The 25,631-nt window shown below is 39.8% G+C and overlaps 1 protein-coding gene across 1 annotated transcript in view; it reads right to left on the bottom strand.

Moving 5' to 3' along the window:
* Positions 1-25,631, bottom strand: part of LOC145414955 (putative aarF domain-containing protein kinase 5) — a 609,901-nt gene that overhangs the window by 503,627 nt on the left and 80,643 nt on the right. The window lies entirely within an intron of this gene.

Raw genomic sequence — 25,631 nt, forward strand, 5'->3', positions numbered from 1 at the left:
GAGTGGCAGCGAGGCAGCAAGAGGTGGCGCCAATATGTCTGGCGTGGCTAAATAAGCCCGCCACGCGCCTCGGATACTTACCCCCAACATCCATTAAACACCTCAACCTGGTCTCTGTGGTATGTTTCTCCTCATATAATGTGTACTGTACAGTTTTTATTGTTTGTATCTCAATGTGGGACTGAAACAGGGATGTGTAATGTCTCCATGGCTGTTTAATATATATATGGATGGGGTCGTAAAGGAGGTACAAGGTAGGGCAGTGGATGTGGGGGTGGCCCTAATGAATGAGGGTGAGATTTGGAAGCTTCCGGTGTTGCTGTTTGCTGATGATACAGTATTGTTGAGTGAAGATGAATGGGAGTTGCAAGGTTTGGTGAATGAATTTGGGACAGTGTGTAGGAGGAGGAAGCTGAAAGTTAATGTAAACAAAAGTAAAGTTATGGTGTTTGAGAGGAATGAAGTCACAGAGTGTGCAGTGAGGTTGGATGGTGAGGATATGGAGAATGTGAGTGCATTCAAGTACTTGGGTAGTGTGATGAGTAAGGATGGAACTTTGGGGGATGAAGTACGTGAAAGGGTACAGCAGGGAAGGAAGGTTGTTGGCACACTGAAAGCAGTGATGAGAAATAGGGAGGTGAGTATGGAAGTTAAGAAGTCACTGCATGATGGTATTGTGATCCCTACCCTGACGTATGGAAGCGAGGCGTGGACCTTGCAAGAGGGGAACAAGTCAAGAGTGAGAGCAGTGGAAATGAGTTACTTGAGAGGAGCATGTGGAGTGACATGGAGGGACAGGTTGACGAATGAAGAAGTGAAGGAACGTTGTGGGGTAGATGTGGATGTGGTTGAAAAGATTAGGAGAAATACACTGAGGTGGTTTGGACATGTGGAGAGGATGGAGAATGAAAGACTGACTAAGAGGGTGTATGTAGGTGAGGTGGAGGGAGGGAGAGGGAGGGGTAGACCGAGGATGAGGTGGAGGGATGGAGTTGAGAGGTATATGAGGGAGGGGGGGGTGAGTTGGGGGGAGGGGAGTCAAATGGTGGGTGACAGAGTGACTTGGAGGCGTTTTGTCTGCGGCCACCCTTTGCGGGATTAGGGCGTCGGGCTATAGATAGATAGATAGATCTCACAATGCAATGTACAATAGTGATTTGATGTACTGTATTGCAAGTGAAAATGAAAATCTGATGTTACTTTAGGATAACCGGGAACCAATTAGCCTTTTTGCCATAAAGACAATGCCCCAACTTTCGCTAATTCCACTTTCGCGCATTATTTTTGGACCCAATTAGGTGCGAAAATTGGTGCCCCACTGTATTTGAATTTTTGGATTACTGGTGGACGGATTAGAGGACTTTTACTAAATATAGCTAACTAGAGTATGGTAAAAATTACACAAAAACAATGGCATGTACTGTACTGTACTTTGTTTACAAAGCTATCAGGTAATTGACAAACTTACTACTTCAACATAACCTCAAACAGGATTAAATTTAAAAACTTTATTTAGATTTTACTTGTAATTTTTATTATTATTTAAAGAAAACTGGGGTATATTTTGGCCTAAGGGGGGTTAAAATGGCCTAGGCTGAAATATACTCTGAGGTATATTCTGGCATTGGGCATTTTATACCCAGGGTATAAACTGGCCAGGAGGTATAAAATGACCTGTTACACCGGCACTCTCATTCTGCTCCCATCCCCAGAGTTGTTCCTGTCATATAGTTTCACCTCCTCTTGTATGATGTGGCCTTCGGTGGGGATGTTGTTCTTTCTCTGGTGCTCCACATAACACCTTGTGAGCTTCTCAGTCAGCTTCAGCACAACATTACAATCTGCCAGGTTCGCAGCACCAGGGTTCCCACGCACGATCTTCTTTATCTTCTCCAGGTCCTTCCAAATCATTCTGATGATGTTTTCATTCACATCATGCTTTTTCACCATGTCTACCTACCTCTTTCCCTGCTCTACCTCCTTTACCACCTCATACTTTTGGACAAACGTGAAGATGCGCTGCTTTCTGGGTAGCTGGGGCTGATCATGTGGCATGACTTAGAGTAAATGCCCTCACTCGACACTCAGACACACAAAAAGTCTTGATGCATAGTGTAGGTGGATCTCGGTGAGACATGAGAAAGGACTGATAGTTGTATGCTCAGTTGGTCCGAAATGTGTTGGGAAGAACAAAAACAAATGAAGAATGCGGAACTAAATGCCAACTTACAAGAACACATGAATGAAAAAGCAATTTTTTTCTGATTAGCAAAAAACTTTTGTTTCATTTTGTCCCCTAAAACTGTGAAACCCATGAACTTTCATCAATGCATATGGCCTTAAGTGTGCCCAGGACAGATGCCTGAATGTTGGCCAGCCAATCATGTTAAGTCTGGTGGGTGACGTCAGTGAGCACAACTTTCAAATTTCGTCGCCAGGCCAGCTGACTTCCTGTGTGAGCTCGAGTTCTCCCCAATGTTGATTATGATCTGTTGCATTTTGCTGAGCAAATAAGAACAAACACGTGTCACTCAACTGCAGGTTACTCAAGGACTGAGCACATCTTTTTGTGCAAAATCATCTCCTCTAATGAAAAATAAAGAGAGAAAAGCATATGTTTTGATGGATATCAACACTGCAGCAGCAGGCTGAGGCAATATGTGGTGAGATGTGGTTGGCTGCCATGGTAGTATATGATGCCTCACACCAGTGTGGCTCACACGAATCTCATGTAGGCCATTGACTATTCCAATTTACTTTATGTTTGTAAAGAGAGTTACTGTTTCCCCTGCAGAACATATCTGAACCAAAATCATAATGGATACTGTAGTTCTTTGTGATTAAAAAAATAATAATAATAATTGTGTGTTGTGGTTGTGGAGTTAGGTGCTTAGTGCCAATTTGCAGTGAGTCTCAGCCAAGCTGTGATGATCCAGCATTGTTCACTAACCATTCCGCAATTAATATGTTAAATTTGTGCTCATACTAGTACAGGTACATAATCTTTTAACTGATGAGCCAAAAATATGAATCTCTCTGAAAATCAGGCATCTTCTTACATAATTAACAAAAACACTAAAATTAGAAGGAAAAGTTGCTGATTCTGTGACTTTCATAGTCTGCATATTTGTCACTCTGTTTTGGTGGTGCTTCGGTGTTTCCCATCCAAATCACACAGTAACTGCATGGCTATCCTGTTTCCTCCCACTCGCACATTTTTTTTTTTCTTCAGGTGTTGTTGGTCATCTAGTCATACTGGCAACATCGGATCAAGTGCACTAAGAAAAGACTGCACCATCACACCTTCATCATTGCCCTAAACAAAATAAAGCACGCTCATGGCTGAAAGTCCTTGAGCTGAGAGTAAACTAAAGCCATGGATGTTCTGACGAAGTAATGTGCAACAATGAAAGTCGGTTATTGGGTATAAGTGACTAACCCAAATGATTAATTAACAAAGGTGTGAGTGTACCCGTGTTCCAATTCTGGCCGTGGTTGTCATGACTTTGGTTCATCCACATGTAAACACAGGGTGGCCATCTTCCCATGCTCAGCTGACTGGAGGTCCACCAAAGGGAAGGTTGTTACGAAAAGTCGACATGATTTCCAAGTCACAAAAGTTTCAGCATTTCACAAAAAAAGGTATCACTTCACTTAATATGGCACACTGCACTATTTGTTAAACATCTGCATTGTTATCTGGTGATAGCAATGGTGTTTCAGTGGACTTTAATATGCAAAATAAAACAAAAGGCAGACAATCACAGTGACTGTAATCACTGACTGGCCATCTTGGCTTGCATGTGTCACCACATTCCACACAAGATTCTCAAAAGCAGCCATCAAAATTATAATTCTAATGATATCGCAATTAATTTTTGAACATTTTACCAAAACACGGTATAACTTTTTAATTAGTGCTGTAGCAGTTTTCCACATTACAAGAAGAGGCCAGACTATACTGCATTAGACATCAGTATGGCCTTTGATACTATTCCCTAACACAAACTGATTACAAAAAATCTACAACATACAAATGGAAAAACGTCACATGATGCCCTGCTAACTACATATCTGGTAGACAGGCACAGGTTGCATTCCAGACAAATTCATCACAAACACAAAACTTTCCTATAATTGTTTCACAAGGCTCCTTTCTTTCATCCACACTTTTCAACCTATACATGCATGACATTCTCACACCCCAACCACCTCTAAACATTGTCTCATATGCTGATGACATTACCACAAAAACCTCACACATCACACACAGCCTGCACACTGCAAGGAGACCACTTCAACATATTTCAAGCATGAGTCAAGGCAAACCAGCTGATAAATGCTCCAGCCAAGTCCATCACCATACCCATCAGTAGCAGCAAACATGATCATTGGTATTCTCATAACATCACACTGGGCAATGTACCTCTGCCCCACACACACATCCTCCACTAAGATCCATTGAATAACATAAGGTACTGGAATCACTTTCCCAAACCCATACACAATGTACACAATGTACTCTCAGACTTAACACACTCAGTACACTTAGAGGGACTGAGTCTGGGCACCAAAAAAAAACACTCTTCCTATTCTCCACACAATATATTAGATTAGTGATGTCCTATGCCTTCCTTGCATGGGACCCCATCTTATCTAACACCCACTACAAAAATTTTGCAGACCACATAGACCAACAGACTATGCATTATCACTGTTTACATCTATAAAACTCCCACAGGTCTCTTCCACTCTCAGGCCAAAACCTTCCCTGCTAAAGAATATCTTGAAATACGGGGTAAACAATGCTATGTGGTAGTGTGTGCTAAAACACACACACACACACACACACAATGGATCTCGAACAAGAGTTTTTCTTAACGCAACATGTGAGGGAAACCACCAGAAAAAGAGGACTTGATGTACCTTCAGTGCTAGATCTAATATTTACAAGGCAAGAAAATGATATTGAGAGTTTAATATATCACCCTCCACTTGGCAAAAGCGATCATGCAGTACTAAACTATAACTTCAGGATAGCATATGACATAGTAAACAGCAATGATAGTTACAAAAAGAGCCTAAACTATAAAAAGGGAAATTATCAAGACCTAAAGAAGTATTTCTTTGAAGTTGATTGGGAAAATGAGCTTAGAGGACAAGATTTAAATGCTGTATATAAAAAATTTTGTGAATTTTATGAATCAGGAGTCAAGAAGTACATCCCACAGCACAAAGAAGCAGATAAGAAAATACAGAAATGGTTCAATAAAGAATGTAAAAAATCAAAAGAAAGAAGAGATTTGTTGTGGAATAGATACAGAAGACACAATAGTGAAAGGGCGTATAATAATTACAAACAGGCAAGAAACGACTATACAAGAATAAGGAGGGAAGCCCAAAAACAGTTTGACGAGGATATAATAAATAAAAGTAGTGATCAACCAAAGCTGTTTTACAGCTATATCAGAAGCAAAACTAAAGTAAAAGATATAATACAATCCATTACGGACGAGGGAATCACTTATACACAAGAGAAAGATATTTGTGAAGCACTAAATAAGAATTTCCAATTAGTTTTTACAGAAAAAAAAAAAAAATTTGAGAGGGACTATGTGGAACACGCATGTCCACACATACTACCAGATATACAAATAGCAGAAAAAGTAATACAGGAGGAGTTAAGTAGATTAGACAGAGGAAAAGCAAGTGGTCCTGATGAAATTTCATGTTGGGTATTACGAGAATGTGCAAAGGAGTTATGTAAACCATTATTTTTAATTTTCAAGAAATCCTTGAGTCAACGTAAACTACCTGATATCTGGAAAAAAGCAAATATTGTCCCCTTATTCAAGAAAGGAAATAGACATAATCCATTCAACTACCGACCAGTATCACTAACCAGTGTTGTAAGCATGGTATTAGAAAAACTTATAAGAAAAGCTTGGGTAAATCATCTAGAAGAACACAGTATGATAACAGAAAGACAGTTTGGTTTCAGAAAAGGAAAATCATGTGTTACTAATCTGTTGAGCTACTATGACAGAGTAACAAACACAATACAGGAAAGGGAAGGATGGGTGGACAGTATCTATTTAGATTTCAAGAAAGCTTTTGACACAGTACCACACCAAAGACTTTTATGGAAACTGTACCATCAAGGAGGAATTCGAGGCAAACTGTTTTGTTGGATACAAGACTTTCTCATAAAAAGAAAAATGAGGACAGTGCTAAGAGGAAACTACTCATCATGGAAAGAAGTGACTAGTGGAGTACCACAGGGTTCAGTGCTGGCACCAATCATGTTTTTAGTGTATATAAATGATATAAACAGTAACACTGGAAATGAGAGCTATCTGAATATGTTTGCTGATGATGCAAAAATACAAAGGAGAATTACTAACACAGACTCTTGTAAGGAGCTACAAGAAGAATTAAATAAACTTCATGAATGGAGTAGTACATGGCAAATGGAATTCAATGTGGACAAGTGTCATGTAATCAAGTTTGGTAAAAGTGGAAAAAGACCTGATTGGGATTATAAGTTAGGAAATAAAACCCTATATACATCAGAAAGAGAGAAAGACCTAGGTGTGATTATCAATAACAGACTATCTCCGGCTGACCACATCAGCGAGAAGGTACGGAACATGTATACACTGCTTCCAAATATGAGAATAGCATTCACATACATAAATGAAGACATGCTAAGAAGGATAATAACATCATTCATTAGACCAACCCTGGAATATGCATCAGTAGTCTGGAGTCCTCATCTCAAAAAGCATATAGACAAGATTGAAAAAGTTCAAAGGGCCGCTACAAGATGGATACCAAGCTTAAGGGACCTAAGCTACGAAGAAAGACTAAATAAACTGAATCTACCAACACTACAGGAGAGAAGGATAAGAGGTGACATGATAATGCTATATAATATAAATGCATATCAGGAAAGGAGAAAATAGACATAAATGATTACTTAACATATGGAGAAGCATCAGCAAGAGGACACTGCAAAAAACTGCATAAGAAGAGAGGTGATAAAGACGTAAGGAAATTCAGTTTCCCAAACAGAGCAATTGATCAATGAAATGCACTACCGAATGAAATAGTGTGTGCCAAAACAATTCACAAATTTAAGGATATGTACGATAAATATGGTTTAAGACACGGGACAGTACGAGCTTGACTCATTCCTGTAAAGATACAATTAGGTAAGAACAATTAGGTAAGGTAAGAACACACACACACACACACACACACACACACACACACAAGCAACAGTAAACGAAATCATCAATAGAACATGGAGATTATCAGACAAATAAGGGTTCAAAAATGTATGGATAAGGAGAGATGCAAATGAGGAAGAAAGAGCTAAAATAAAGGAGGTAGTAAAGGAAGCGAAGCTCAAAAACGAACAGAGAATGGAGGAAGAGAAGACGGAGTTTTACAGGAGAGTTATGGATCAGAAATTAAGGAAGTGGTACCAATGGAGAAAAGGAGAGAAGAGGGTATAAAAAACATAAAAAATAATTGGAAAGTGGCATATGCTAATGTTGATGGATTAATATCGGCAAGGCTAGAGATCAAGGATTTCTTGAGGGTACATGAACCTGATGTTATGTGCTTCGTAGAGACCAAGTTAAGAGAAGATATTGATGTTCATATGGGAGATGGTAAATACAAACTGTGGTGAAGAGACAGAAAAGATAAAACAGGAGGAGGAGTGATGACAGCAGTGAAGAACAACATTAATGTAGATACCGTCGAAATGGGAGAAGGCAGGGCTGAAATGATAAATATGAAATTAGAAACTGGAGAGAATAGTAAGAGAGATATGGTGGTAGTGTATGTTCCCCCTAAGACAAGAGCATGGAATGATGATGAATACCAGGAAATGTTGTCAGACATAGCTAGTTATTTACAGAAAATGATTGAGAAAAGCAACAATATAATTTTAATGGGGGACTTCAATTGTAAAGAGGTGAACTGGGAGGAATGGGACTCAGAAGGCAGCGAAGATTTGTGGGGCACTATATTATGAATTATAACAATGAACAATGTGATGACGCAATGGGTCAAAGAAGAGACATGGTTCCGAGGTGAGGACACACCAGAAAGATTAGATTTACCACTAACCAAAGAACCCGATGTAATAGAATCTTTGAAATATCTGTGTCCTATAGGAAAAAGTGATCATGTGGTCACTGAGTTCCAGATGATAACAGGGAAAGTCGAGCCACGAGACGAGCTTTATAGGCAGGGAAGATACAAGTTTGGAAAGCAAACTTTACAGGGTTGAGAAAATTTTTCGAAAATGCAGATTGGAGAAAATTCAGAGAAACAAGAGAGATAAGAGGAAGTGGGATATCTTTCTAGAACTCTATAATTTGGGAGTTGAAAAGTTTGTGCCAAGAGAAAAAGGAAAAGAAAACAGGAAAAAGGAGTCGTTTAACAGAAGGCGCACGATAGCAAAAAAAAAAAAAAAAAAAAAAAAAAAAAAGAAAGAGAGAGAGAGAGAGAGAGAGACACGGCATGGAACAACTGAAGAAAGAGAGATAAAAACAGAACAAAAGAAGAATATACAAGAACTAGAAATAATTACACAAGAATACATAGAGAGCAAGAAAGGAACTTTGAAAAAGGTATAACAGACAAACGTAAGGATGAACCCAAACTGTTTTACAGATTTGTCAATGGCAAACTGAAACAAAAGGAAGGAATCACCAAACTGAAAGTAGAAGGAGAGGTCTATAAAGATGCAGCAATGCAAGCTGAAATAATGAACAAATGTTTCCAATCAGTTTTCACTAATGAAAAGGAGTTTGTGAAAGGGGAGGGAGTGACTAGAAATGTAGTGATAAAAGATATAAAAGTGGAAGTACAGGAAGTGTTTAAATTACTGGAAACTCGAGATGTAAGGAAAGCCCCAGGACCAGATGAAGTCTCTAATTGGGTACCAAAGGAATGCAGGCAACAACTGGCAGATAAGATTCACAGTTTAATTGTGTGTTCTCTGGAAGAGGGGAAAGTGCCTAGGGAATGGAAAAGGGCCAATGTGGTACCAATTTATAAAGGAGGAAACAGGGAAGAACCCCTGAATTATAGGTCAGTGTCCCTAACCAGCATGGTCACAAAATTGTGCAAGAGAATTCTGAAAGATAGATGGATAAAATATCTGGAAGAGATGAATGTTTTGACTAAAAGTAAGTTTGGATTCAGAAGTGGAAGGTCATGTGTTTCCAACTTGTTGAGGTTTTACTCAAGGGCGACTGATGTGCTACAGGAGAGAAACAGTTGGGTGGATTGTGTGTATTTAGATTTGGTGAAGGCCTTCGAAAAGGGTACCCCATAAGGGACTAATGTGGAAACTAGAGCATATAGGAGAACTGAAGAGGAACCTACTGGAATGGATGAGGGACTTCATGAGAAACAGACAAATGAGGACAGTAATTAAGGATAGGATGTCTGGATGGAGGGAAGTAACAAGTGGAGTCCCACAGGGCTCGGTGTTGGCCCCAGTAATATTCCTGATTTACGTAATGATATGGTAGATGGAGTGAACAGTTATGCAAGTCTATTTGCTGATGATGCAAAGATCTTGAGGAAGGTAGTGGTTGAGGAGGATTGTAAAATGCTGCAGGAAGATCTGGATAGGATACACAATTGGAGCCAGATGTGGGAAATCAAAGAACGCAAAGAAATGTAAAATACTGGAAATGGGCAAAAGTACCAAGAGGCCATCACTCAATTATTTGATGGGTAATGAACCAATCACAAAAACGAGAGAAGAGAAAGATTTGGGAGTGCTGGTCCAGGATAGTTTGTCACCTGAAAAACATATTAACAAGACGATTAGAGAAACATATAAACTCTTGACTTACATAAGAGTAGCATTTCATTATACGGATAAGATGATGAAAAAATTGATAGTGGCCATGATCCGCCCCAGGTTGGAATATGCAGCAGTAGTGTGGTCCCCACACAAAGGTATAAACAAGATTGAGAGAATACAAAGAACAGCAACCAAGATGGTTCCCAGTCTAGCAGATCTGTCATAGAGAAAGAGGCTGGGAAAGCTGGATTTGCCTTCCTTAGAGGAAAGGAGAAAGAGGGGAGACAAATATGCAGTGTTAAGGACCATGATGGGAGTAGATAAAATTGACAAAAAAGATCTGTTTTTATGGGATAAGAGAGCAACAAGAGGACATGGAATGAAATTGAAGAAACCAAGCTGCTTGAAGGATATCAAAAAATATAGTTTTCCTTATAGATGTATAAACCTGTGCTCACAATTAGGTAAATAGAATGAGGTCAACACACACACACACACACACACACACACACACACACACACACACTGCTCCATGGAATGTAAGTACTATATGTGCTTTTAGTACTGCTAAATGACCACATACTTCAGTAAAGCAATCTTGGAAAAGAAAAGGGATAAAGGTAGAAAGCACGACGATGATTTCTACCAAGAACTGCTTGAAATGGAGACTCACAATAAATTGGTGGAATGAGTACATAGACTAGAGATGGCTTTTCAAAATGAGATTGATGAAATTAAGAAACATGCACTTGCAAAAGGAAGAAACAGAAAAATTAGGAAAGGAAGTTAACAAGAAAGACACAACCATAGATGAGCTGACAGTAAAATTGGGTTCACTTAGGAGAAAAATTAGTGAAATGGCATGTACAGTAGTCAACCATGAGAGTATTATGGAAGAGTTCAAAAATGATACAGAGACAATTACGCAAGTAAGCAGTCTGATAGACCAGAGCAGTGATACTGAGAAGATAACACAGGTGAATGAAGCTGTGCAAAGCTACAAAAATGATGTGGAAACCACTTATGCTGAAATGGTGAAAGTAAAGAAAGACTTAGAAACAAGGGTGGAAGAAAAAAGCATTATTAAGGAAGTGAAAAGAATAATCCAAAACAATCCTAAGTTAGTCAGAGATTCAGTAGATATCAACAAATCTATAGTAATCACTGGTATAGAAGAGGAAGAAGTAAAAAACAAGATCTCAAGAGACAAAAGGGAGATGGCAAATGTAATGAGCATATTGAAAGAAGTATCAGAGAAAATCTGTAGTAAAGACATAGAGGAACACAAAAGGTTGGGGAAATACAAGAGAAGCAAGTCAAGACCCCTAAAGGTAACCTTCCAGAGCGTAAACACCATGGAGGAGATACTAAAAAATGCAAAGAATCTTATGGAAAGAGAGGAGTTCAAAAATGTATGGATAAAAAGATGCCTAACACAAAAGGAACTGGAATTACTGAAAGAGAAGAAGGAGGAAGCAAAAACAAAAAATGAGGGAAGATCAGAGGAGGAGAAGAACACATATTTTTTTTTACAAAGTAAAAGGATTGCAGGTACAAAAGTGGTACCTAAACAGGAGGGAATAAAAAGGAGGAAGGTAGTAGAACCAAGTCATGACAAGTATATAAACAAGATGATTAAGTTGATGTACTCAAATGTGGATGGAATGGTATCTAAATTATTAGAGATGAATGATTATATCAGAGAAAATGAACCACATATAATATGCCTAACTGAAACAAAATTAACACCAAGGATATCAAATGACATCCTAAACTTAGAGGAACATAATATATGGAGAAGAGATGGGAACTTAAAAAAAAGGAAGAGGAATTATAATATTAACTAAGAAAAATCTAAAAGTCAAAGAAATAGAATTAGACATACCCTCACATGTACAACTGATTGCAGTAGAGATCAATACATCTGAAGGGAAAGTAATTGTAGCCAATTTGTACATGCCACCCAGATCAAACACATGGGAAAGAGACGAATATGAGGACCTGGCAGAGAATACAGTTCAGAGTTTAAGAGCATTGCTACATAAAATGGAAGAGAAATCGGAATGAATTATACTAACTAGAGATTTTATTCTATCTATCTATCTATAGCCCGATGCCCTAATCCCGCAAAGGGTGGCCGCAGACAAAACGCCTCCAAGTCGCTCTGTCACTCACCATTTGACTACCCTCCCCCCAACTCACCCCCCTTCCCCTTCCCTCATATACCTCTCAACTCCATCCCTCCACCTCATCCTCGGTCTACCCCTCCCTCTCCCTCCCTCCACCTCACCTACATACACCCTCTTCGTCAGTCTTTCATTCTCCATTCTCTCCACATGTCCGAACCACCTCAGTGTATTTCTCCTAATTTTCTCAACCACATCCACGAATAGGATGGATGGACAGTGTGAAGAGAGCGCTGGATGCAAGAGGGATGTCTGTTGAGCAAGGAAGAGTGGTTGTGCGTGACAGAAATAAATGGAGAGAAATTGTGAATGAATAAGTGATGACGCAGCCCTGAGGGGATATTCTTCCACATTTGGTCTGATCAGCTAGTCAGGTCAGGTGCGGGTAAGGGGATGGGTCTGTTATGATGTGGCAAGGGTAAACCAGTTCTGCTGTCGGGCCCTGCTGCGGATGTCACTGATTGCATTGCCCAGTTGACCCTTGTGCGGTGTGGTGTGGTGAGGATCTGTCTGTTCTCCCCATTGGGGCTAAGATGCAAATGAATGTGTTTGAATGGATGAATAAATGGGGAGTGTGTCATCCTGTCTGGCTACCTCCCTTTCCTTGGGGGAAGCAGCCTAGGTATATAGATAGATAGACATCCACATCCACCCCACAACGTTCCTTCACTTCTTCATTCGTCAACATGTCCCTCCATGTCACTCCACATGCTCCTCTCAAAGTAACTCATTTCTACTGCTCGCACCCTTGACTTGTTCCCCTCTTGCAGGGTCCACGCCTCGCTTCCATACGTCAGGGTAAGGATCACAATACTATCATGCAGTGACTTCTTAACTTCCATACTCACATCCCTATTCCTCATCACTGCTTTCAGTGAACCAACAACCTTCCTTCCCTGCTGTACTCTTTCACGCACTTCATCCCCCAAAGTTCCATCCTTACTCATCACACTACCCAAGTACAGTACTTAAATGCACTCACATTCTCCGTATCCTCATCATCCAACCTTACTGTACATTCTGTGACTTCATTCCTCTCAAACACCATAACTCTACTTTTGTTTAGATTAACTTTCAGCTTCCTCCTCCTACACACTGTCCCAAATTCATTCACCAAACCTTGCAACTCCCATTCATCTTCACTCAACAATACTGTATCATCAGCAAACAGCAACACTGGAAGCTTCCAAATCTCACCCTCATTCATTAGGGCCACCCCCACATCCACTGCCCTACCTTGCACCTCCTTTACAACCCCATCCATGTATATATTAAACAGCCATGGAGACATCATACAACCCTGTTTCAGTCCCACACTGAGATCAAAGAACTCACTCAGCTCACCATCCACTCGCACCGTAGCCCTAGCTCCTTCGTACATACTCTTCACAGCACTCAACAATTTCCCCTCCACTCCATATATTCTTAATACCTTCCACATACCTTGCCTATCTATTCTGTCATAAGCTTTCTCCAAGTCCATGAAGGTAGCATACACTTTCTTTCCCTTCTCTAGATACTTCTCCACTAAACATCTTAGAACAAATATCTGATCTACACACCCTTTTCCCCTCCTAAATCCCACTTGTTCTTCTCCAACTAGCTCCTCTGTCATATGCCTAATCCTATCAATGAGTATTCTACCATATATTTTACCAGTCACACTAAGAAGGCAAATACCCCTATGGTTTAATACAAATATAAATTGGAATACTCTAGATATAATAAGCCAAGAAAGCTGTTGGGACCAAAAGCTCCTGGATATCGTGCAAGAGTTTTTCCTAACACAACATGTAAGGGAAAGCACCAGAAAAAGACGACTCGATGTACCCTCAATGCTAGATCTCATATTTACTAGGCAAGAAAACGATATTGACTATTTAATATACCACCCTCCATTCGGCAAAAACGACCATGCAGTACTAAATTGCAACTTCAGGACAGCATATGACATACTTAACAGCAATGAAAGTTACAGAAAGGGCCTAAACTATAAAAAGGGAAACTATCATGACCTAAAGGAGTACTTCTTAGAAACTGATTGGGGGGAAGAGCTTAGAGGACATGATTTTAATGCTATACATAAAAAATTCTGTGAATTTTATGAAATAGGAGTCCAGAAGTACAACCGACAGCACAAAGAAGCAGAAAAGAAAACAAAGAAATGGTTCAATACAGAATGTAAAAAATCAAAAGAAAAAAGAGATTTGTTGTGGAACAGATACAGAAGTCAAAATAGTGAAAGGACATAAAATAATTACAAACAGGCAAGAAATGATTATACAAGAATAATGAGGGAAGCCCAAAAAGAGTTTGAAGAGGATATCATAAATAAAAGTAGTGATCAACCGAAGCTATTTTACAGCTACATCAGAAGGAAAACCAAAGTAAAAGGTAAAATACAATCCATTACGGACGAGGGAATCACATATACACAAGAGAAGGATATTTGTGAAGCACTAAACAAGAAATTCCAATCATCTGGTAAATTACCAATATGCTGGGAATCGAACCAGGGACTCTCATGTGGGAGCCAGGCAGCATACCACTACACCTGGCTCTCACGTGAGAGTCCCTGGTTCGATTCCCAGCATATTGGTAATTTACCAGATGATTTTTCCTGTGTACAGTACAGGTTTCTCTCTTCATTCTGACTTGCCGTAAGTGCTTGGGATAGATTAACCCCTAAAACGCGGCTGTGTACAGTCGATCCCCCCCAAGTGGCGGGGTTGTATCGCGGTCTGAGTACCTGTAGGAAAATATTCGCCAAAAATCAGAGATTAACCCTAGAACATTATACTTGGTATGGCACATAGTACTTACATTCAGCTTTCTCCAGAAACAGGTGTTGAGCCTTCGTGGACTACCCAAGGATTTGTGGAGACTTGCAAAGTTGGGTAACCAAATCTTCACTTTCACACCTCCAGCAACCCGGTTTCCCCTCTACCACAGCCTCATTCTGTCACAGTAAACTTTATACTACAACGTAAAGGTAGTTAGGAATCCGTATTTGTACAATAAGCACTGAAAATAAGGCTAAAATCAACGGAGCGTACGGCCGACATGCACTGTGGCGGCGGTCTTCCCGTCACTCAACAAACATTTCCATTTTCACAGCTAAAAACATGTATACTACATTATTTTCAATCATATTACTTCCCAAAAGATCACCACGGTGCGCTTTTTATTCTGCCTTACGTCCGCCACTTTATTCTCATTCCTGTCGGCCGCTTGCACTGACTGGGAAGAGCTAGAACTCGCCATAATCTCACTTTGAAAGCCTGCAGTAAACTGACGCTAAACAGAGGCAAACCGTGAGAAAAAAAGCTAGTGTTACAACTAGGGAAACAAGCGTTTCCTAGTAGCATAAACTGCTTGTGAGAGGAGATCGCAGATTTACAGTTCTGAGCACTCAGAGCGCTGCCATGTATCACAGCCAGGCATGCCGGGCCGTGGTGGTGGGGGGGACGGGGGGAAAACGTGATATTTGGCAACAACTGAGGTCAGTAGTACAAAGGTAAAGTATGCTAGTTGTAGCTAGAGGGTGGTGGTACTGATAGATAATACCAGCTGGAGCCTGCTTGCCCGCGGTTATTCAAAATTTACTAAAATCGCAAACGCGACGACCCGCCGTCCTGTCCTTTTGGCCAAGCGTCGCAAACGCGACGATCCGCGTTTTAGGGGTTAAAAGCATCTACTTACCTGAATGCCAGGGGGTTAACTCATCCTCTTGATGCCCACAGTGGGGGCGGAGTGATGTTGGTTACAAGATTGTGACAACGTGAGTTAACTTTTACCTGGTCGTGGTGTAGTGGTATGCTGCCTGGCTCTCACGTGAGAGTCCCTGGTTCGATTTCCAGCATATTGGTAATTTACCAGATGATTTTTCCTGTGTACAGTACAGGTTTCTCTCTTCAAATTCCAATCAGTTTTTAAAGAGGAAAAAAATTTTGAGAGGGATTATGTGGAACATGCACGACCACACATATTACCAGATATACAAACATCAGAAAAAGTAATATAGGAGGAGCTAAGTAAATTAGACAAAGGAAAAGCAAATGGTCCTGATGAAATTTCATGTTGGGTACTACGAGAATGTGCAAAGGAGTTAAGTAAACCATTATTTTTAATTTTCAAAAAATCCTTGAGTCAAGGTAACCTACCTGATATTCGGAAGAAAGCAAACATTGTTCTCTTATTCAAGAAAGGGCATAGACAAAATCCACTCAACTACCGACCAGTATCACTAACCAGTGTTGTAAGCATGGTATTAGAAAAGCTTATAAGAAAAGCTTGGGCAAATCATCTAGAAGAACACAATATGATAACAGAAAGACAGTTTGATTTCAGAAAAGGAAAATCATGTGTTACTAATCTGTTGAGCTACTATGACAGAATAACAGACACATTACAGGAAAGAGAAGGATGGGTGGACAGTATCTATTTAGATTTCAAGAATGCATTTGACACAGTACCACACCAAAGACTTTTATGGAAACTGTACCATCAAGGAGGAATTCGAGGCAAACTGCATTGTTAGATGCAAGATTTTCTCATAAAAAGAGAAATGAGAACAGTACTAAGGGGAAACTACTCATCATGGAAAGAAGTGACTAGTGGAGTATCACATGGCTCAGTGCTGGCACCAATCATGTTTTTAGTGTATATAAATGATATAAACAGTAACACTGGAAATGAAAGCTATCTAAATACGTTAGCAGATGACGCAAAAATACAAAGACGAATTACTAACACAGACTCTTGTAAAGAGCTACAAGAAGAATTAAATAAACTTCATGAATGGAGTAATACATGGCAAATGGAATTCAATGTGGACAAGTGTCATGTAATCAAGTTTGGTAAAAGTGGAAAAAGACCTGATTGGGATTATACATTAGGAAATAAAACCCTACACACATCAGAAACAGAGAAGGACCTAGGTGTGATTATCAATAACTGACTATCTCAGGCTGACCACATCAGTGAGAAGGTACAGAACATGTATACACTGCTTCCAAATATGAGAATAGCATTCACATACATAAATGAAGACATGCTAAGAAAGATAATAACATCATTCATCAGACCAACCCTGGAGTATGCATCAGTAGTCTGGAGTCCTCATCTCAAAAAACACATTGACAAGATTGAAAATGTTCAAAGGGCCGCTACAAGATGGGTACCAAGCTTAAGGGACCTAAGCTACGATAAATGACTAAATAAACTGAATCTACGAACACTACAGGAGAGAAGGAAAAAAGGTGACATGATAATGCTATATAAATGCATATCAGGGAAGGAGAAAATAGACATAAATGATTACTTAACATATGGGGAAGCATCAGCAAGAGGACACTGCAAAAAACTGCATAAGAAGAGAGGTGATAAAGACATAAGGAAATTTAGTTTCCCAAATTAAGCAATTGATCTGTGGAATGCACGACTGAATGAAACAGTGTGTCCCAAACCAATTCACAATTTTAAGGATATGTACGATAAACATGGTTTAAGACACAGGACAGTACAAACTTGACTCATTCCTGTAAAGATACAATTAGGTAAGAACAATTAGGTAAGAACACACACACACACACACACACACACACACACACACACACACACACACAGGTCGCCGACAGAGACAGAGCTCTACTGGATAGTGGGGAAATAATAGCTGAATCAGCGACGAAAAGAAGACCAGCCTATTTGTGATCATGTTAATGAGTGCGTAAGTGGTAGTCCCATCGTACAGTAGTTAAAAATAAAACGCGGTTTTGGTCATAAAAAGAACAAGATACAGTGAAAACAGAAGTCTCCATATGGCTGATTCATGGCGGAAAGGGACGGTGCATTGTTTACAATCAGCAAGAGAGACTTTCAGGGCTTTTCTGAAGAGGATGTGGCAAATGGAAGTATTAGGTTGAACCAAACAAGAATACCAGGTGTAGAGAAAACAGCAGAGAAGAATGTCCAGGAGACAAAAAAGGTATGGGCAGTAATTAAAGAGTTACAGGAACGGACTATAGAGCAGGAAAACGAGATCAAAAGTCTGCGAAATAAACTGGAAAAAATTTGTACATGTAGTGACGAACAAGAAAGAGAAGTTACTGAATTAAAAGTGAACCATGAATCAGCCTCAAATGAAATAAAACAGCTTAAGAGGGAGAATAAGAGGTTGGAAGAAGAAAGAGACAGATTGAAAAGCAAACTAGACGAATATGAATCCAAATCAAGAATACAGGACGAGCACATTAAAGAAATCAAGGAGCAACATAAGGGGTGGAAGAAAATTCAGGAGGAGGGAAATGTAAATTTGAAAGATATTACAGAGCAACAAAGCAAGGAAAAGGTGGAGAGGGAAATGGTTAGGGTACTGAGAAGTAGAGAATCTTTAGTTAGGGATGTAGCAGATAAGAAAAAATGTGTTATAATTTCAGGAGTTAAAGAAAAAAGTATGACAATACGATCAGAAAGAGAAAGAGAAGAACTGAGTAAAGTTAAAGAAATAATATCAGAAGTCGTGGAGGAAAACAACGAAGCTCAAGAAGAGATTGAAAAGGTGTTTAGGTTAGGAAAGTAAGAAGAAGGAGGGGCAAGGCCACTGAAGGTAAAATTTATGTCTCAGGCAACAGTAAATGAAATTATCAATAGAACGTGGAAATTATCAGACAAGGAAGGGTTCAAAAATGTTTGGATAAGGAGAGATGCAAATGAGGAAGAAAGAGCTAAAATAAAGGAGTTAATAAAGGAAGTAAAGGTAAAAAACGAACAGAGAACAGAGGAAGAGAAGTCAGTGTTTTATTGGGGAGTCATGGATCAGACATTAAGGAAGTGGTACCGGCAGAGAGGAAAAAAGAGGGTATAAAAAACATCAAAAATAACTGGAAAGTAGCATATATATACTAATGCTGATGGTTTAATATCGGCAAGGCTAGAAACCAATGATTTTTTGAGGGCACATGAACCTGATGTTATGTGCTTTGTAGAGACCAAATTAAGAGAAGATATTGATGTTCATATGGGAGATGGTAAATACAAACTGTGGAGAAGAGACAGAAAAGAAAAAATGGGAGGTGGAGTGATGATAGCAGTGAAGAACAACATAAATGTAGATACTGTGGAATGGGAGAAGGCAGGGCCGAAGTGACAAATATGAAATTAGAAACTGGAGAGAATAGGAAGAGGGATATGGCAGTAGTGTATGTTCCCCCTAAGACAAGAGCATGGAGTGATGATACCACGATATGTTGTCAGACATGGCCAGTTATTTACAGAAAATGATTGAGAAAAGCAACAATATAATTTTAATGGGTGACTTCAATTGTAAGGAGGTGAACTGGAGGGACTGGGACTCAGGCGGCAGCAAAGATTCCTAGGGCACTATATTATGAAGTATAACAATGAACAATGTGATGTCGCAATGGGTCAAAGAAGAGACAGTTCAGAGGTGAGGACACACCAGCTAGACTAGACTTACTGTTTACCAAGGAACTCAATGTAATAGAATCTTTGAAATATCTGTGTCCTATTGGAAAAAGTGATCATGTGGTCATTGAGTTCCAGGTGATAACAGGGAATGTGGAGCCAAGAGACGAGCTTTATAGGCAGGGAAGATACAACTTTGGGAAAGGAAACTTTACAGGATTGAGAAAATTTTTTGAAAATGCAGATTGGAGAAAATTCAGAGAAACAAGAGAGATACAGAGGAAATGGGATATTTTTCTAGGTCTCTATAATTCAGGAGTGGAAAAATTTGTGCCAAGAGAAAAGGGGAAAGAAAACAGGAAAAAGGGGTGGTTTAATAGAAGGTGTATGGTAGCAAAAAAAGAGAGAGACATGGCGTGGAACAATTGGAGAAGAGAGGTAACAACAGAACAAAGGAAGAATATAAAAGAACTAGAAATGAATACACAAGAATACATAGAGAGGAAGAAAGGAATTTTGAAAAACGTATAATAAATAAATGTATGGATGAACCCAAAATGTTTTACAGATTTGTCAATGGCAAACTGAAACAAAAGGAAGGAATCACCAAACTGAAAGCAGAAGGAGAGGTCTATAAAGATGCAGCAATGCACGCAGAAATATTGAACAAATGTTTCCAATCAGTTATCACTTATGAAAAGGAGTTTGTGGAAGGGGAGGAAGTGACTAGAAATGTAGTGATAAAAGATATAAAAGTGGAAGTACAAGAAGTGTATAAATTACTGGAAACTCAAGATATAAGGAAAGCCCCAGGACCAGATGGAACCTCTAATTGGATACTGAAGGAATGCAGAAAGCAACTGGCAGATAAGATTCACAGTTTAATTGTGTGTTCTCTGGAAGAGGGGAAAGTGCCTCAAGAATGGAAGAGGGCAAATGTGGTACCATTTATAAGGGAGGAAACAAGGAAGAACCCCTGAATTATTGACCAGTGTCCCTAACCAGCATGGTCGCTAAATTGTGCGAAAGAATTCTGAAAGACAGATGGATAAAATATCTGGAAGAGATGAATATTTTGGCTGATAGCCAGTTTGGATTTAGAAGTGGAAGGTCATGTGTTTCTAACTTGTTGAGCTTTTACTCAAGAGTGATTGACGTGCTACAGGAGAGAGATGGTTGGGTGGATTGAGTGTATTTAGATTTGGAGAAGGCCTTCAACAAGGTACCCCATAAAAGACTAATGTGGAAACTAGAGCATATAGGAGGACTGTAGGGGAACCTCCTGGAATGGATGAGAGACTTTTTGAGAAACAGACAAATGAGAACAGTAATAAAGGATAGAATGTCTGGATGGAGGGAAGTAACAAGTGGAGTCCCACAGGGCTCAGTGTTGGTGCCAATAATGTTCCTGATTTATGTAAATGATATGGTAGACGGAGTGAACAGTTATGCAAGTCTATTTGCTGATGATGCAAAGATCTTGAGGAAAGTTGAGGTTGAGGAGGTTTGTAAAATGCTGCAGGAGGATCTGGATAGAATATATGATTAGAGCCCGATGTGGGAAATGAAATTTAATGCAAAGAAATGTAAAATATTGGAAATGGGTAAAAGTACCAAGAGTACCATCATTGAATTATTTGATGGGTAATGAACCAATCACAAAAGCAAGAGAAGAGAAAGTTTTGGGAGTGCTGGTCCAGGACACTTTGTCACATGAAAAACACATTAACAAGGTAGTTAGAGAGACATATAAACTCCTGACTAATATAAGAGTAGTTTTTCATTACATGGATGAGGAGATGATGAAAAAATTGATAGTGGCCATGATCTGCCCCACGTTAGAATATGCAGCGGTAGTGTGGTCTCCACACAAAAAGAAAGATATAAACAAGATTGAAAGAATACAAAGAACAGCAACCAAAATGGTCCCCAGTCTGGCATATCTGTCGTACAGAGAGAGGCTGGAAACGCTGGATTTGCCTTCCTTAGAAGAAAGGAGAAAGAGAGGTGACATGATTGCAGTGTTCAGGACCATGGTGGGAGTAGATAAAATTGACAAAGAAGATCTGTTTTTATGGGATAAGAGAGCAACAAGATGACACGGAATGAAACTGAAGAAACCAAGCTGCTTGAAGGATATCAAGAAATATAGTTTTCCTTATAGATGTATAGACCTGTGGTATAGCCTGGACAAAGAGACCGTCCAGTCTAAAAACTTAAGCGAGTTTTAAGCTAAATTTGACTTATTGAGAAACAGAAATGGGACCCCACGAGTGTAGCTCACTTCCTGTATATCACAATTAGGTAAATACAATTAGGTAAATACACGCACACACACACACAATACTTCTTTGATTTTCCCTGGAATGAATATTCCTTCCATGGCCAGGGGCCATCTGAGTGTGCCTTACGCATTATGGAAGTTATTCTCTTGGGCATGGAAGCATACATTCCTTTCTCATATCCTTTGACTTTAAAAAAAAAAAAAAAAAAAAAAAAAAAAAAAAAAAAAAAAGTTTAATCAAACTTGTTCTAATGCTGTCCGCGATAAGGAGAGGGCCTACAAAAGGTACGGGAGCCAACCCACTCCTGAATCACATCTTTTTTATGTTTCTGCCTGGAATCATACTAAGTCTGTTCTTCACTCTGCTAAAGATAATATCATCTGTACTAGATGCTCTCAACTCTCCAACCCGAATTCTTCCAGTATCTTCTGGCACCTTGCCAAAAACCTTTCTAACAACTTTACGTCATCATTCTTCCCTCCTCTTTTCCACTCTTATGGATCTGTAGCTATTTCTTCTACTGATAAAGCAGATCTCTTCGCTCAGACTTTCTCCTCCAACTCCACCTTAGACAATTCAAGTGACATTCCTCCATCGCTTCCCCCATCTGACTTCTTCATAGCTCATATTAAAATTTCTTCAGCTGATGTATTTTCTGCCATCACTAGCCTCAATACTAACAAGACATATGGGCCTGATGGGGTCCCTCCTGTTGTCCTCAAGAACCATGCTTCTGTGCTTACACCCTGCCTAAGTAAACTTTTTCGCCTTTTTCTATCAACTTGTACCTTTCTCTCTTCCCAGAAGTTTGCTCTCATTCTGCCAGAAGGATGACCATTCCCAACCCCCTAACTATCACCCGATTGCTTTAACATCCTGTGTCTCAAAAGTTTTCAAGTCTATTCTTAACAGAAAAATTTTAAAGCATCTCTCCTATCACAACCTACTTTCTGATCATCAGTATGGGTTCTGTCAGAGATGCTCCACTAGCAATCTTCTCACCTACCTTTCAGACTCCCGATCATCCTCCTTTTGGGACTTTGGCGAAAGCTTTGCCATTGCATTTGACATCTCACAGGCTTTTGATCAAATCTGGAAGAAATCTTTAATTTCCAAACTGCCCTCTTATGGTTTCTATCCATCTACCTGTGCCTTCATCTGTAACTTCCTTTCTGGTAATTCTATAGCTGCTGTTGTAGACAGCCACAGTTTTTCTCCTAGATCTACCAAGAGTGCTGTTCCTCAGAGCTCTGTCCTATCATCCACTCTCTTCCTTTTATTAACCTATCATCCACTCTCTTCCTTTTATTAACCTATCATCCACTCTCTTCCTTTTATTAACCTATCATCCACTCTCTTCCTTTTATTAATCAACGACCTTCTAAGCTGTACATTTAACCCTAGCCACTCATACGTTGATGATTCCACCCTTCACCTTTCCATTCAGTTCCCACAACGTCCATCATAGCAGTTACTTCAACAAACATGGGATGAGGGTATGGCACATCTAATGTCTGACTTGCCTATATCTCTAACTGGGGAAAAAGTAATATTGTTGTTTTTAATGCATCAAAGACTCAGTTCTTACACCTATCAACCTGACAAAATCTTCCACCGGAGTACCAACTAATACTTGATAATATCCAGCTCAATTCGTTACCATCCTTAAACATACCTGGGGTTTCATTCTCTTGGGATATATCTTGGAAAGATCATATTATAACTCTTGTAATATCTGCTTCCAAGAGATTAGGTGTGCTAAGCTGACTCCGTACCTTCTTTACCCCTGCACAATTGCTGACTTTAAACACAGGTTTTATTCGCCCCTGTGTAGAGTACAACTCTCATGTGTGGGGAGGCTCCCCACATACTGCTCTTCTCAATAGGATGGAGTCAAAGATTTTCATCTCATTCACTCTCCTCCCCTTACTGGCTCCCTTCAACCTCTGTCTCTTTGCTGCACTGTTGCATCTTTATCTCTTTTCTATCACTACTTCAATGGTCACCTCTCCTCTGAACTGTCTGCTTGCATCCCTCCACCCCTACGACGGGCGTGTAGCACCCGTCTAGCAACAAACTCTCGTCCCTTTTCTGTCCAACTCTCTAATGCAAGAGTTAACTCTTACTCCCAGTCCTTCATTTAGGCAACAGGTCAACTCTGGAGCTGTCTACCTCTGTCTGTATTTCCTACTTCCTATGATCTCCAGTCTTTCAAACACAGTGTGTCCAGGCATCTCAGAGCAGATCTTGAAGTTGGGTCTCTTTTGTATTGTTTTTCTTTTTGTCTTGGAAGGAAAGGTTTGTGGGCTCGTGGCCTTTGATTCCTTCTTCCTTGCATTAAAAAAAAAAAAAAAAAAAAGGACTTTGGGAGTAGATGGCTGGTTGTGACACACTGTCATGGTATGGGGAACAATTGTGTGAAGTTATATCAAAATCTGTCCATACATGTGGATGTTACAGAGTGGACACAAAATTGCAGACAGACAGCACCTAACTCCATTTCAGCCCAAGTGTGACCTTGACCTTAAGAATAGATGGCTGGGAGTTCCGACCAATACACCCTCGTGGTATGGGGAACAATTATGTACAGTATAGTTATATCAAAATCTGTCGATGTATGTGGAAGTTACCGAGCAGACACGAACGTGGGTATGGCTTTTAAGTATGACAGCACCCGACCTTGTTTGAGCCCCAAGTGTGACCTTAACCTTGGGAGTAGATGGCTGGTTAATGCACACAATGCACCCTCATGGTATGAGGAACAATTGTGTAAAGTTACATCAAAATCTATCCATGCATGTGGAAGTTACAGGGAGGACACAAAATTGAAGATAGACTGACGTACTGACGGAACTGTGCAAACCTACTGTCCCCCCTGTTTCACCGGTAGAGGAATAACAAGCAAGTGATTTTGTTCACTACACTCTTGCAAAGCCCTACTTGCCACATCCTGAACTTCCAGAGTACTGTTCAGGTACTGTACTTCTGTGCATCAGCTATGGGTTTCATTTTATCAGTTTTCTTTCAAAATGTTCTCGCTGTGCCTTCCAGGCAGTTCAACTTTCATGTGGTTTCATAGTTCTTCATGCCATCCTCAATAATTTCAACTGCTTGGCCCTTTTCCTCAAGACTGCACTATCACAGTTTCTGCCCACCGCACTGGTGCCTTTTGGTACCCATCTGAGTTTCTCACTTGTTTACATGACTCCTTTTCTTTCCCACCCAGATCACTGGGTCTCCCTGAACTAGTGGAGGCCATAACACACCATGAGAACTGGATGCAAGATGAGAGATAAAAAAAAGGGTTATCAGAAATGCAGGGAGGTTGTGGATGGACTGGCAGAGGCTGATGCACATCATCAAACATGGCCACCAACAAATGGTGTACAATACATGCATCAGGGCAAGAGCAAATGCTCCCTCAAATACTTATGTGTGAGATTTTATATGTTGGCTGTGAAAAATGTGAATGGGTTGAGATTAACTAGTGCTATGAAATGTGAATTCGCAACATGTGCATACTGTGAAATGAGAGTGTCCACTGCAATATAACTTCTAATATCAATATCTGCTCTTACCAACAAAATATATGTACATCTGCCTCTGTGATTATTCCGGGCTGATAGATGGTTGACCCAGAACAGAGACAAAACTTGACACCAAATACCAAACTCAAATTTACTAATACTAATAGCAAAATGAGTTTAAATCAAACAGATACCAACTTTAGTGATGTACCCAGGCCATGGAGGTGGGCCAAGTTATTAAAGCAATGAGTCAAACTGAAAAGGGTAACCTCACCATGAAATAAATGACTGTAAATAAATGTCAGGGAACTGACAAGAGATTGAGCTGGCTGGATGAATACTGTGAGGAGAAGCGCATGATCAGGGATTT

Source organism: Coenobita brevimanus, chromosome 101 (assembly GCF_032717465.1).
Source record: "Coenobita brevimanus isolate Jiangsu-jjx chromosome 101, ASM3271746v2, whole genome shotgun sequence".
Lineage (NCBI taxonomy): Eukaryota > Metazoa > Arthropoda > Malacostraca > Decapoda > Coenobitidae > Coenobita > Coenobita brevimanus.